The sequence below is a fragment of the Erinaceus europaeus genome, chromosome 2, assembly GCF_950295315.1.
Source record: "Erinaceus europaeus chromosome 2, mEriEur2.1, whole genome shotgun sequence".
Taxonomy (NCBI): domain Eukaryota; kingdom Metazoa; phylum Chordata; class Mammalia; order Eulipotyphla; family Erinaceidae; genus Erinaceus; species Erinaceus europaeus.
The window spans coordinates 169,956,116-169,968,201 of record NC_080163.1 but is presented as its reverse complement, the minus strand read 5'-3'; the positions used below and the strand labels follow the sequence as shown (position 1 = coordinate 169,968,201).

General features: G+C 43.7%; 1 long non-coding RNA gene and 1 other non-coding gene across 2 annotated transcripts in view; both read left to right on the top strand.

Moving 5' to 3' along the window:
- LOC132536779 (uncharacterized) overlaps positions 1–12,086 on the top strand; it is a 174,620-nt gene that overhangs the window by 51,809 nt on the left and 110,725 nt on the right. The window lies entirely within an intron of this gene.
- Positions 7,014–7,120, top strand: LOC132537229 (U6 spliceosomal RNA). Its single transcript, XR_009548690.1, has one exon. It is a non-coding gene; the product is annotated as a U6 spliceosomal RNA (small nuclear RNA).

Genomic DNA, 12,086 nt, shown 5'->3' with positions numbered 1-12,086 from the left:
CTATTTTTCTCCCCCCCCCACTCTGTCTACTCCTTCTCTCTCCATTTCTCTCTGTCCTATCCAACAACAACGACAACAATAACAACAACAATAATAACTACAACAACAATGAAAAACAACAAGGGCAACAGAACGGAAAATAAATACATATAAAAAAATTTTTTAAAAGATGGGAGAAGGGTGAGAGGAGGATCGCTGCTGCCTGAAGGCCACTGTTGGCTGCATGCCCTTTTGCAAAGAATAAATGCCATAATTCAACTACTTATCTTTTGGCTTGACACAGATTTTTCATTGGATGCCTTTTACAACCCATTGCCCTCAATTCTACTGATTCAAAAACTTGATATACCATTCTACAGGCGACTCGGCAAAGTTAATGTGAGAACTGTGGTAATGGTTCATTTAATGCAACACCAGAGCCTCACACATGGGTGACTTCATGGCTCCTGTGCCACCTTTCTAACTCTTTTCCTCTAGATAGAGACCGAGAGGGACAGCACAGGAACTGAATTGACCCGGTTGCCTGGTGCTCCCCTGTGGCGCAGGGCTATACCTGAGGACCCTATGAAACAGGGCACACACCCTCCACCAGCCCTGGGCTCTGGCTCTTGAACTGAGTAAAACTGATTTATTTGATATATAGATATATGTCAAGTCTGCTCAGTGAAAGCTCTAATCCTAATCCTAATCCTACTCTGGTAAAAGGCTGTTTATATATATAGCATGCCCTCTGTCTCCTGTGGTTGTCATTCTGTTGTGAATTCCTGTTAATTCTAGAATCAGAATTGTGACACATAGTTACAACCCAAAGTTAATATTCTATTTTTTACAAGTTTTTTTTTATTTACTCTATTTTGTTGCCCTTGTTGTTTTATTGTTGTAGTTATTATTGTTGTTGTCATTGTTGGATAGGACAGAGAGAAATGGAGAGAGGAGGGGAAGACAGAGAGGAGGAGAGAAAGATAGACACCTGCAGACCTGCTTCACCGCCTGTGAAGTGACTCCCCTGCAGGTGGGGAGCCGGGTTCAAACCGGGATCCTTATGCCGGTCCTTGTGCTTTGCGCCACCTGCGCTTAACCCGCTGCACTACAGCCTGACTCCCGTTAATATTCTATTTTTAAAAAATATTTATTTATTCCCTTTTGTTGCCCTTGTTGTTTTATTGTTGTAGTTATTACTGTTGTTGATGTCATCATTGTTGGATAGGATAGAGAGAAATGGAGAGAGGAGGGAAAGTTAGAGAGAGGGAGAAAACAGCAGACACCTGCAGACCTGCTTCACCAATTGTGAAGCGACCCCCCCTGCTGGTGGGGAGCTGGGGGCTGTAGCCGGTATCCTTAGGCTGATGCTTGTGCTTTGCACCACCTGTGCTTAACCCACTGCGCTACAACCCAACCCCTATTAATATTCTATTATCTTCCTTTCCTTCTTGGCTTGGTCCCTTTATCTTGCTTGTAAATCTGTCATCTGAACTGAAAAGGTTGAAAGAGAAGGGGAGGGGGCCCACTGAGGTGGAAGGACCCAGGGCCACATGTATGCCCTGCCCACTTCACTCCCAGGTCAGACTGGCTTCCTCTGCCCCCTGGAGCCTGTCTGTGTGTGTGTGTGTGTGGGGTGTTTACAAGTGTTTCCTGATGCTAGAACAGTCTCGTTGGAGTGTGACTGCTAACTGCTTTTTGGCAAGATACTATTTTAAATAGTCCTGGGGTCCTGATTGTGGTACACCTGGTTGAGCACACATGTTACAGTGCACAAGGATCCAAGTTCAAGCCCCTGGCCCCCATCTGCAAGGGGAAAACTTTTTGAGTGGTGAAGCCATGTTGCAGGTGTCTCTGTCTCTCTCCCTATCACCTACCTTCCCTCTGAATTTATGGCTGTTTCTATCCATTAAATAAATAAAGATAATAATAGAAAATTTAATTATATGACAGAAGTCTACATCGAATTGGCATTTGAAATAAGAAAGCTCTTTTTTGAGGTCCCCTGTTACAGAGCACATGAGTAGAAACAAACTGCTTCTGGAAAGCCTGTTTTTAGTAGCTTAACTTTTTCCTTTCTTTAATTTTCTTTTCTTTTTAAACTATCTTTACTTATTGGATAGAGACGGCCAGAACTTGAGATGAGATGGAAGGGGGAGAGAGAGGGAGGGAGAGACAGAGACACGTGCAGCTCCGCTTAGTCACGTTTGAAGCTTTCCTCCTGCAGTGAGGATCAGGGGCTTGAATCCAGGTCCCTGTGCATTATTGTGTGTTTAACCAAGTATACCACTGCCTGACTCCCCCCTTTTTTCTCTTGGCTTTTCTTTCTTTGTTTATTTTTCCTTTCTTTCTTTTTTTGTTTTTTGCTTTTGGGCTTATCACCAGGTTTCAGGGCCAGCACTATGAATCCACTGGTGCTGGCAGCCATATATTTATTGATTCATTTATTTATTTATTTTGGCTAAGACAGAGAGAAACTGAGAGGGGAGGGGGTATATAGAAAGGGATAGAGACCTGTTTCTCTGCTTGTGAAGTGTCCCTCTGCAGGTGAGGAACCAGGGCCTCCAACCAAGATCCTTGCATGGGTCTTTGTGCTTTTATACTATGTGCACTAAACCCAGTGCACCCCCACCTACCCCACCCTCCCATTTGCATTCCTTTATAGGTGAGAGGAAATACAAAATAAGAGGCAAAATCTTCACCCAGCACTTTGTTTAGACCAGAAGAAACTCTGCAAATGTCTCCCCTCAGCTTAGAGGGAGAGGGGAGCTTCTCTGAATGTGATGCCTCTTTTTTTTTAAATTATCTATGTCTGGATTGACTGATTAGATCGAAACAGAGAAATTGATAAGGGAGGAGCGTATAGAAAGGGAAAGAGATAGAGACACCTGTAGCTATATTTCACCACTTGTGAAGTTTTCCCCCTGCAGGTAGGGGGCCAGGGGCTTGAACCCAGGTCCTTGTGCACTATGATGTATGCAATTAACCAGGTGCACCACCACCTGCCCCCATTTTTTTGCTTTTAAAGAAGCTTCCACTGATTTTTTTTTTGCATACAACTCTCTATATATGCTATTCTTTTTTAAAGGTTTATTTATAAAATGGAAACATTGACAAGGCCATAGGATAAGAGGGGTATAATTCCCACCACCAGAACTCAGTGTCCCATCCCCTCCCAATGGCTTTCCTATTCTTTAACCCTCTGGGAGTATGGACTCAGGGACATTATGGTGTGCAGAGGTAGAAGGTCTGGCTTCTGTAACTGCTTCCATGCTGAACATGGTTGCTTACAGGTGGATCCATACTCTCAGTCTGTCTTTCTCTTTCCCTAGTGGGGCAGAGCTCTGGGGAAGTGGGGCTCCAGGACACATGGGTGGAGTCTTCTGTCCAGGGAAGTCCAGTAGGCATCTTGGTAGCATCTGAAACCTGGTGGCTAAAAAAAGAGTTGACATATAAAGCCAAACAAATTGTTGACCAATCATGAACCTAATGGCTGGAATATTGCAGATGAACATTTGGGGTCTCTGTTTTGAAGATAGCTAGTAGGCCTATTTTTTAAATGTTATATTCCAAAGGGATATATATTCCAGAGGGATATTATATTCCAACGGATATATATTCGAAAGGTATATTATATTACTACTGCTTTGTTCTCCTCTCAGGCAGTCTCATCGTGCAGGTAGCAGGGATGGTTCTGGGCAAAGCCCTATTTCTTTTTCTGGCTCTGAGATTTTGAACTTTACATCCTGTCTCTAGATTTTATTCAAACTTAAGTCTGTCTCTAAACCCTAACACCATCAACACAAAATGAGTTGAGTTAGATTCTTAAAATTTATTTTGGATTTGAGTCTCCACCACACCTGCAGAGGAAAAGCTTTGTGTATGGTGAAGCAGTGCTGCAGGTCTCTCTTTCTCTTCTCCCTTTTTACTTCCCCTTTTGATTTCTGCTGTTACTATCCAATAAATAAAGATAATAAAATATTTTTAAATTATTATTTTTAATTTTTAAAATATTTATTTTCCCTTTTGTGGCCCTTGTTATTTTATTGTTGTAGTTATTATTGTTCTTACTGATGTCCTTGTAGTTGGATAGGACAGAGAGAAATGGAGAGAGGAGGGGAAGACAGAGAGGGGGAGAGAAAGACACCTGCAGACCTGCTTCACTGCCTGTGAAGCAAACCCACTGCAGTTTGAGAGCCAGTGTACTTAACCGACTGTGCTACCTCCTGACTTTGCTTAGATTATTTTAAGGAATCTGTATTTACAATTAAATTTTGATTTGATAGAACAAGGCAATTCATACAAGGAAGGGAGATAATGGAGAGAGAGAAAGACACGTGCAGCTCTGCTTGCTTGTCAAGCTTTCCCCCACCCCCTAGTAGGTAGTCACTGGGGCCTTGAACCTGGTTCCTTAGTCATGGTTATGTGCATGCTCAACTAAGGTCACCACCACCTGTGCCTATTTTAAAATTATTAAAGAATTTCTTAAGAATCCCCTCAACACTTTATCTGTACTATTCCAGCTTAGGTCCATGATTGGTCAACAATTTGTTCGGCTTTGTAAACTCTTTTCAACCACCAGGTTCCAGATGCTAGCATAATGCTGACCAGACTTCCCTGGACAGACAACACCACCACTGTGTCCTGGAGCTCTGCTTCCCCAGAGCCCTTGCCCACTAGGACAAGGGAGAGACAGGCTGGGAGTATGGATCAACCAGTCACCGCCCATGTTCAGCGGGGAAGCAACTGCAGAAGCCAGACCTTCCATCTTCTGCATCCCACAATGACCTTGGGTCCATACTCCCAGGGTTTAAAAACAAGAAAGCTATCAAGGGAAGGGATGGGATACAGAGTTCTGGTGGTGGGAATTGTGTGGAGTTGTACCCCTCTTTTAAAAAAAATATTTTATTTTATTTATTCCCTTTTGTTGCCCTTGTTGTTTTATTGTTGTAGTTATTATTGTTGTCGTTGTTGTTGGAAGTTGTACCCCTCTTATCCTATGGTATACTCAATGTTTCCTTTTTATAAATAAAACATTTTTTAAAAGGGGAGTTCGGAGGTAGGACACCGGGTTTAGCGCAGGTGGCACAGCCTAAGGATCCTGGTTCGAGCCCCCAGCTCCCCACCTGCAGGGGCCTGGCCTCACAGTAGGTGAAGCAGGTCTGCAGGTGTGTCTATCTTTCTCTCCCCCTGTCTTCCCTTCTTCTCTTTGTCCCAGCTGCATCCAGCTCAGCGCCATGGAGCCCTGCGGCCGCGCCCTGAAACTCCGTCGCCCCCACGCCGCATTGCTTAGCGTTGCTTCGCGTCATGTCACCCCCACGCGCGTTGCGTCACGTGACGTCACGTCACCCCCACGCGCATTGCGTTGCGTCGCGTCATGTCATGTCACCCCACGCCGCTTTGCGTTGCGTCGCGTCACATCACCCCCACGCGGCATTGCGTTGAGTTGCTTCGCACCCATAGGCCCCAGCGCTGGGGCCCAGGTCTGCGACTTGAGCGCCAGGCCACGACTGTGCGGAGGCTCCCTGCGTGCAAGTACTGCTGGGGAGTCACGACGGTGCTGTGCTGGACAGCAGCGGCCAGGTCCATCGTGCTCGGCCCATCTACTGTGATTCCTCCAATTCCAAGTAAGTAGTTCCCGGTGCCACCCTTCCTGGAAGGCTTGGGTGTCGCGCCTGCCCCGGAAGGTGCTGGGTGGGGGGAGGGGCGAAGTCGGGTTATAGCTGCGCAGCTCGAGGCTGGGCAGTGCGCCTCCCGCCCACCCCAACCGCCCGGGCAGGAGGGACCCCGGTGGAACCCACCAGCCTGCCTTGGCTTCCGGAGTGGCCAGGCCCAGAGAACTTTCCGCTAGCCTGCCCATCCGAAATGTGCGCCCGCTGTCCTTCCTCGGTGTGGCCCACGATGAGGTCCTCGGGGGACGGCTGTTTGGAATCCTGAACCTGGAGTTTGGCCTGGGGCAACATGGCGAGCCGGGCTCCCAGACTAAGGTGAAGACCTGGGCGCGGGGTGTGGGTCCAGGTTGGGGGGGTCTCCTCACACTTCTAGAACTGGAGTGTTTTCTCTGCCTCTGTCTCTCTCGAAGAGACATGCATTTCTGAGCTGTGCCCCATGCTGGCTGGCTCCAACCCCTGTTGAGCCATTTGCCAGGCTGTGGGTTGGGTCTGGGATGAGGGTCTGGCACTTTGCAAACTGCTGGTTGGGGATGCCACTTCCAGCGCCCCAGCCCCACCCCTTTCAGGAGGCCTGGGCCTGGCTGGGCTCCTTGTGCCATGGGGGGTGGGCTGGGGGCACCTGGGGCTCTTGTGTCTGCGAGGACAGTCCTGGGGGGACTGCAGTCTGCCTGCGCACAACAGGGCGGCCAGGGCACTGGCAGGTGGGAGCTGCAATAGGAGCTGGGCAGAGCCAGGCAGGAGCTGGGTTCTTGGAGCTGGGTAGGAACCGGACAGGAACTGTGGTTTTTAAAAAAAGGAAATTAAAAAAAAAGGAAAAAATGTTACTTATTAATACAAAAAGAGAAGCAGAGCATGACTATGGCACATGCAATGCTGGGGATTGAATTCAGGACTTAATGCCTACAGATCCACTGCCCTAGCCATTTTGCAATTCTAGAGTATAAATAGGTTATTTTATTTTTTTGTTGTTGTTGTCACCAAAGTCTCATTGTCTCCCTTTCTTTTTTTTTCTTTTCTATTCTTTTCCACTCTTTTTTAATTTTAATTTATTTTTCCTTTTGGTTTCCCTGGTTGCTTAACATTGTTGTGGTTATTAATGTCGTTGTTGTTGGATAGGACAGAGAGAAATGGAGAGAGGAGGGGAAGACAGAGAGGGGGAGAGAAAGACAGACACCTGCAGACCTGCTTCACCACCTGTAAAGGACTCCCCTGCAGGTGGGGAGCCAGGAGCTCGAACCACGAACCGTGATCTTTCCTCCGGTCCTTGAGCTTTGCGCCATGTGCGGAGCTTAACCCGCTGTGCCACCACCCGACTCCAACTGTCTCCATCTCTTAACACTTTTTAAATAAGATTATAATATAGTCCTAGCTTTGGTAGTACATATACTGAAATTGGCATGATACAGAAAAGATTAGCATGGCCCCTGCTCAAGGATTACACACAAATTCATGAAGTGTACCATATTTTTTTCAAAAAAAGTTTATAAAATATATGTACACATATAAATAATTAAAATCTTTTAAAGATCCAGTTAATGCAAGCTGGGAGGTGGTTCAGTGGTAAGAGGTCTGGATTTGCATGTGTGGGATCCTAGGTCTGTCTGAACCCTGTTTCTACATATGCTGGAGCTCTTTTAAAAGATTTATTAATTAGTGAGGGAGAAAGGGAGGAGAAAGAGAGAGAGATAGAGAGAGAGAGATAGAGAGAGAGAGAGAAAACACTGTAGCATCAGTCTGTAACATGTGATGCTGGTGGTAGAATTCAGGACCTCATGCTTGAGTCCAAAACTCCAACCATTGTGCCAGCCTCCAGGGCTGCAGATTGGCTTTTTTGAAAAAAATCATGGTAATATTGTTCTCTTAACTGTACATCTTTTAAGAAATACAAAGACTTTTTAAAAATTTTTGTCAAATATTGTGCCTGGGGATCAATCCCACCCAGAACCTTGCACCTGCATGGGACAGCTGAGAAGCCTCCCCACCAGTCTCCATTCTGTATCCTTTAAGAGAGGGAGACATGCAAAGCACTGCTCCTCTATGCACGGAGTCCCTCCCATTGCCTGCCTGTGCTGTGCACTTGCAGTGTGGAGGATCAGACCCCCAGCCACATGTTACGTATAGCATGTGCTTTACCCCCTGAGCCGCCTTCTGGTCCAGAGTTTGATTCCTGTCATTGCATGTACCATAATGATGCTCTCATTCTCTTTTATGAATAAAAAAGTTATGTTATGTATGTACTTGCATAACAATTCCCAGTTTTCCATAAAGCAATCTATGTATCTTTTTTTTGTTTGTTATTGGATAGAGACAGAGAGAAATTGAGAGAGAAGGGGGAGATAGAGAGGAATAGAGACAGAGAGACACCTGCAGACCTGCTTTACTACCTGTGAAGCGACTCCTCTTCAGGTGGAGAGCAGGGGGCTTGAACCAGGATCCTAAACGGTCCTTGCTCTTTGTGCCATGCGGGCTTAGCCCACTGTGCTAACTTCTGGCTCCCTTAGGTATCATTTCTAAAGCCTGTTAAATCTAAAATGTTCTTAATCTTTTGTAGTAATTTCCTGATTCATGTTTTCTTGTCTTAAACATCTTAGTTCTGTTTAAGTTTGCCTTGTGGGAAGTTCCATCTGTCTTTGGTCTTGGTGATTTTCCAGGGCTTGTAGTTGAATGCCAGCAAGAATGCTCCCAGATAAAAAACAAAGAAATTGCTCTGCATGTGCTTCGAGGTAGGCTTTACCAGAAGATATATAGAGAAAGACAGGTGTCAACAGCAAAATGCCAAAAGACTGCAGGTAATATATATATATATATATATATATATATATATATATATACACACACTTAAATGAAAGAAAGAAAGAAAGGTGGGGGTCAGGTGCAGGAGGTTGAGTGCAGGTGGTGCAAATCACAAGGACTGGTGTAAGGAACCTGGGTTGAGCCCCTGGCTCCCCACCTGCAGGGGGTCAATTCATAAGTGCTGAAGCAGGTCTGCAGATGTCTTATCTTTCTCTCCCTATATCTATCTTCCCCTCCTCTCTCGATTTCTGTCTGTCCTATCCACAAACAATGACAGCAATAACAACAATAATAATAACCATAATAATTATAAAACAATAAGGGCAACAAAATGGAAAAGAAAAAAAAAGATTTATTTATTAGTGAGAAGGAGTAAGGGAAGAACCAGAGCATCACTGTGACATATGCAATGCCTGAGATTAAACTGAGAACTTCATGCTTTAGAGTCCAATGTCTTATTCACTGTACCACCTCTCAGGACACTGCAGATAAGATTTATTTAGTAGAATCACTTAACAACTGTTCGAAGAGTCACTCTGCACATGCCTTACATATGGGAGTCCCTGGGCTTGATTCCTGGCACCACTGAACAGCAACACAGATACAGCAAGCCAAGTTCAGTGGATAGTAGATCTGTGCTTAGGTCTCTATCTCAAAATTGTAAGCATTGAACTGAGAGATAGGTTAGTGGTCATTGCATACTGCACATGCAGGAGGCCCCAAGTTTGATCCCCAGCATACAGAAGTTCTGAGTGGTGCTCTATCCATAAAAATAAATAAACGAAGGGATCCAGAGCTTGCTCCCCCAGTAGAGTGCACATCACATCACCATGCTTGCAGACCTGGTGTTGAGCCCTAACACAACATGGGAGCACCAGGCATGATGGCAGGTACTGTGATGTTTCTCACATGCTCTTTCTCCCACTTTTTCTATTTCATTTTTAAAAATTTTTAAAGTCAATTTTCTTTTATATATATTAATATATTTATTTATTATTGGACCGAGACAGAGGAATTGGGAGGAGAGGAGGAGTTAGAAAAGGAGAGAGACAGAGAAACACCTGCAGCCTTGCTTTACCACTTGTGAAGCTTCCCCTACCCCCTGCAGCTGGGGACCAAGGTCTTGAACCTGGTTCCTTATGTACTGTAATTTGTGTGCTTAACCAGATGCACCACAGCTGGCCCCATGTATATTTTATTCATTAATTATTTCCTGGATAGAAATTGAGAGGGAACAGAAGATGTAGAGGGGGAGACACAGAGAGACACCTGCAGCGCTGCCTTACCACTTGTGAAGCTTCTCCTCAGCTGGTTGTATCTTGGGCTTGAACCTTAGTCCTTGTGAATTGTAACATGTTCACTCCACTGCTTACACCACCTCCCGGACCCCATTTTTTTCATTTTAAATTTAAAAGGAGAAAACATCTGTTTGCAATAGTAGAATTATGTAGTATAAAACTGTTGTACTAAAATACATTGATATATTCATCTTTTTTAAAGGTCATTTTGTGAGTGCACATGTATAGTGTGAGAGGACCAATGTTCAATCCCTTGATCCCCACTTGCAGGCAGAAGCTTCACAAGCAGTGAAACACTATCTTAATGTGTCTCACTTTCTTTTTCCACTCTATCTCCCCTTTCCATCTCTATTTCTTTCTCTCTTACCAAACAAACAAAAAAAGACTTTTTAAAGGTTACTTTATATTAAAAATATTATTTCATTATTTTTGACCAAGTAAAAATATCTCAGGACATATAGAAAATATACTCCATTGAGAATAAGAAATAACTTGAATGTTTAGGCTCTCTGTGTCTGTGCCAGAAGGGGTTTGCTAAGAAGTAATGATTGGGGAATGTGAATTCCTAGCTTCAAGTCTACCTACTGATGCTCCTCTGCAATCTGAGACCATCGCAGGCAAGAGATTAATATATCATTTGCACTGTCACTTACACTACTGCAGGCTAAAACAAGGGTAGGGAAAGTGGAAAGGACAAAAGTAGGGAAAACTAAGATATCTAAATCAAAGTGACTAGTGACAGTTATTATAATGCTTACTGTTATGCAACCCACTTTTCCTAAAATGCTACAAGGTTTACTGCAAATAACTAAAAAACATGGCTATTTTGGGCTTCCAACCCCAAAATTCTCTTTCAACCCCATTCAGGTTTTACTTTTGTTTTTAAAGATTTATTTATTAGTGAGAGAAATAAGGGAGAGGAAGAAGGAGAACCACAGAGAGGGGGAGAGAAAGACAGACACCTGCAGACCTCCTTCACTGCTAGTGAAGCGATCTCCCCCACACACGTGACAAAGTGGGGGCTCAAACTTGGATCTTTATGCCCATCCTAGTGCTTTGAGCCATGTGTGCTTCTCCTGCTGTGTACGGCCCAGCCCCCAGTATTTGCCTTTAATGACTTTGGTGTACCTTACTAATAATGAGACTATTTCTCATATAGACTCAGAGTAATACTTTGATCAGACTTTTCAGGAAGCATTTCTTTAGATCATGTTCAGAGTTATATTTCTCTTTTTAAATATTTTTCATGACATGCCCGGTTTTATATATATGGAGACAGAGATAGAGGCAAAGGCAGGAACTGAGAGGCAGAGAGACAGCGTCCCAGCATATACAGAACCTATCTGGCTGGAATGATCACCTAATCTGGCACTCTCTCCATCTCAGGAGATGTTCTCATCCCTACTCCCAGCCTGTCCTGGGACCCTCTTCCTAGTAATTGTTACCTCTGCATTTTTCCTAGTTAACATGGATTTTTGATCATTTGAGAGTTGGTCTCTACTCTTGAAAGTTGCTCACACTTTCAAGGTGTTTCCCTCCTCCCCCCTACATTAAGGAGCACTTTAACTGCTATGTGGATACAATATATTTCCTTGCAAGGGAGTATTTGAAACTATGATCTGTATTTAAAGTTGATTTACAAAGTGCTGAGTTTGCTAGAATATATATCTATCATTTACAAGGAAACAGTCACTGTGCAAGAAGAAATACAGTGTTGACAATAGTGTTTCAAGCATATAGTGTTCTTATGCACTCAGTCCAAGAGTTACTGAAATCAACAAAGTTTACTCTCAAACTGTAGTCAATTCTATGGAGCTAAGAGAATTTACATTTTTTACTTGCTTCATTTTTTGTGAACCTTTGGGAAGCTAAAGACAAGTTTTCTTCAAGTAGATCCTGTGAAAGGTGGGTTGGAACCCCAGTTTTTAAAAAAATATTATTCAAGGTTCCTGCACAGCATCAGATGTGTCTGACTTCTAAGGAAAATGAGACACCAGACACATTGATGGGTGAATGTCAAAATATTTAAGTTGGGATGGTTGGATTTAAAATACCAGTTCAAAAGTCTCTCAATAGCAGCTGTTTAGTATTAAGCTTAATTGTCTTCACACATTTCATACATTCTGACCAGCCCTTACTGTGGCACAAAACTCAGACCTGCCTTGCTAAAAGTTTTCTTTAATACACTAAAGAATATACTTATTTGTACATCTGGGGAACAATATAGTTGCTGGATCTTTCTATTTGTTTTGTCATCTTAGTGTAATTTGTTTTAGGTAAAATAATTAAAATAATGAAAATAAAAAAACAGGCATTGTACAATGTAAAGGCATCAATACCCCTG